General features: G+C 38.1%; 1 long non-coding RNA gene across 1 annotated transcript; it reads right to left on the bottom strand.

Moving 5' to 3' along the window:
* Window positions 1-972: 972 nt before the first annotated feature.
* Window positions 973-3285, bottom strand: LOC120944043. Its single transcript, XR_005750348.1, has 4 exons — window positions 2033-3285; window positions 1820-1939; window positions 1618-1695; window positions 973-1174 (listed from the first exon to the last, which is right to left on the bottom strand). It is a non-coding gene; the product is annotated as an uncharacterized LOC120944043 (long non-coding RNA).
* Window positions 3286-3525: the final 240 nt, after the last annotated feature.

Raw genomic sequence — 3525 nt, 5'->3', positions numbered from 1 at the left:
GTATCTAGGTCATTTACATATTCGACGCTTAAATCAATGGAAGCGCCCCTAGCGGCCAGCGTAAATATGTGCCCAAGATACGACGGCGTAGGAGACTTACGTCGGTCGTATTAAGCCAAAATTCAGGCGTATCTTGTATTGTGAATTAGGCGCATAGATACGACAGCGCATCTGTGGACTTATGCGGCGTATCAATAGATACGTTGGCGTAAGTCCTTCCTGAATCCGGGACAATATTTTTTACTTTTTTGCTATAAAAAATATTTCATTTTTTAAAAAAAAAAAACATTTTTTTTTCTCAGTTTAGGCCGATATGTATTCTACATATTTTTGGTAAAAAAAAGCGTATAGTGATTGGTTTGCGCAAAATATATAGTGGCTACAAATTAGGGGATAGAATTCTGACATTTTTATTATTATTTTTTTTTTACTAGTTATACGGCGATCTGTGAATTTTGTCAGGACTGCGATATTGTGGCGGACACATCGGACACTTTTGACACATTTTTGGGACCATTCACATCAATACAGCGAACAGTGCTATAAAAATGCATTGATTACTGTATAAATGTGACTGGCAGGGAAGGGGTTAACACTAGGGGGCGAGGAAGGGGTTAAATGTGTATCCTGGGAGTGATTCTTACTGTGGGGGGAGGGTACTGACTGGGGGAGGTGACCGATGCTGTGTCCCTATGTACAAGGAAGAAACAATATCAAGCAAGTGGACATTGATGGTCAGACTTTAAGGCCAAGGAAGTATAGTTTTGTAAAAATATATAATTTAATAGCGTATAAATAAATTGAACAGGATATACATAAAATAAATAAGTTCAAGAAAAATTATCACAAATTCATCAACAGTAAATGACCACTGTACATTCCTCCGAAGTCGCCAACGCACGTTTCGCCGTGGGGCTTCTTCAGGGCGAAGATGAGGAATATATAGTTAGCAGAGAGATAGAAACTTATCTGCAATGATACAGTGTGGCATATTAGTCAAACAAAAATATTAATCAAAATATAGAATTAAAATAAAATGCAATGCATAAAAGTGTCATAGTGTGTATTTACATGGCTGGTGGTCCCTCGATGGGTGCGTCCACGGGGCATATAAGATGGAAATATACCAAGTCGGAAGGTAAGCTTTAGGCACAAGTTTCCATATATCGAAAATCTGGTTGACAGAAATATATGTATATATATGGCAGTATTTCAATACATGAATTCTTATTATAGCTGCTGTCAACGCGCAGACACATACCATATAGAAAATAATAATAACGATGGAGTAAATGATAATAAAAATGAGGATAAGACAGAGAAAACACTAGGAACCTACATATGTGTATATGCATGCACAAGCCTAAATGCACATACATGCACGCACACACGTGAGAGAAAAAGAGAGAGAGGGGGGGAAAAGGAAAAAGAAAAAAGAAAAAAGAAAAAAGAGAAAAAGGAAAAGAAAAAATGAAAAAAATAATGAAGAAAATGTGTTGAGTAATAAGTAAAAAGGGGGAAAGAGAATCATGTGAACAAATGCATTGGATATAATTGCTACATAGTTCCTGCGGTGTTAATAAAAAAACAACAAGACCAAACGGCCACCATAATCACCTTAGGTGAGTCGAAAGAGTCAAGACTGCAAGTCCAAAAGGTGGAAGATATGTACCACAGGAAGAGTTAATACTCGGACTGTAATAGTAAAAAAATAATAAATAAAAAGTATATATATATATAACAAAAGGAGCTATTAAACAGCCTTTAAGGACTAGCATTTATGATGGAAATAAGGAGTTAATCAAAAACTCCAGGTTACCTATTTTTATGAAGTCCTGAGCACACTGGGACAACAGATGGCAGTATAACAGCAATGTGGAGGGGCTTACATAGAGAAACCCTTTCTGTAGCAGCCTTTGTATGGGGCTTTTGTACAGGCCTGTTGAGATGAAACAATGTGTCCATTCAAAAGGTCATTCTTAAGTGTGGTAAAAATAAAGGGAACAAGTTTGGAGCAGAAGAAGTGACTTACCCTATAACTGATTGCAGCAGCAATGCGTCTGTGTCCCAGGGTGTACACACGGTGACACAGCGCCATTGCATGAGCATCAGGTTTATATAGGCTGTGGGATCACATGGACGTATAACGTGATGACGTCATAGATGCGCGCCGTTTCGATAGTGCGGCGCATAAATAGAGATCCCACTGAGGCGGACTAATATGGTATATCGCCCAAAACGGCCCACAAAGTTCAGGGCACAAAGCAAAAATTCCCCATGCCCAAACAGAAAACGCACAAGAATAGCCATCACGGCACAAACACCCAATGAATATTAGGCACACAATGATGAATTGGGATTTTTAGCATGGCTTAGCTGTGATGATTAATATTGATGCTGGGGCTGCCATCTAGCGGTTATAAAGGGGAATTCATCCCCAGTAGTAAACTGGAAGAAAAAGGCCCCGTTAATGATCCATTGGGTATAATATATAATAGTGTGTTTAGTGTCACTAGTGTGAGTGAAGAGACGGTGCACATGATATTTAAGATAAAAAGAGGAAACAAAAAGGGAGGGAAAAGAAAGGGGAAAGAAAAATGGAAACTGTATCTGCACATAGAAAGCAGCACATGTCAATTATTAAAAAAAATATTGACCAATACCGCTGTCAACCGGATATCAAAATATCAAATAAGAGAGCCTGCGGGTTTGATAGTTATGTTATGGGGGGAACATTAGTTGGCGTAAATTAACCCTCATAGACCGACAATACTGATCATACATGTACCCGGTGCATCCACAGAGGGGCGTCTGAGCAAGAAACACACACAAAGATACACTTTCATTACATAGGATAGAAAAAATATATATACATAATAAATATACAGAGGTAAATATCTACAAATAAGTAGTTACAGAGTACTTCCTGTGTGGGTATGGAGATTCCATCCCAATGTATCAATATTAACATTAACATGTCTTCAGATGTATAGGGTTAACAATAGCGAATGTAAAAAAGAAAAGAAAAAACCATTGTAATAGTTGTAGCAATAGCAAAAAAAGCAATTTGCTAACCCATAAATACCCTCGAATCACTATTAAAGTCAGCATTGATGAACGAGTTGGCCGACAGCCTGTAGCAATCCTATCCTATCATGGGGATATATTAAAGGTAAAATGATGATGATTAGTATAAGTGATATAAACCTATATGTCTAAGAGCACCTATTCTATTTCGATCACAGATATTTTATTCCTCACGAAAAAAAGAGAGAGGCGGAGACATGGTCAAGGAATTCAAATATTCAAGAACGGTTTGAAACTCAATGAGTCGTTCAATCCTGGCCAAAAATTCGCCTTAAGGCGATAGATCCATTGAGTCTCACGCTGTAGCACTTTCTGATCATGATTACCACCTCTAGGGTCCTCTGTAATATGGTCCAACACAGCAAACTGAACTGATGGAATTATATATTTGTGTGAAAAGGCGACATGGTGGCCCATGGTCTTGTTGAGCAGGCCGTT

The sequence above is a fragment of the Rana temporaria genome, chromosome 6 (assembly GCF_905171775.1).
Source record: "Rana temporaria chromosome 6, aRanTem1.1, whole genome shotgun sequence".
NCBI lineage: Eukaryota > Metazoa > Chordata > Amphibia > Anura > Ranidae > Rana > Rana temporaria.
The sequence above is the reverse complement of the archived record's forward strand: the minus strand, read 5'-3'. Positions and strand labels throughout refer to the sequence as shown.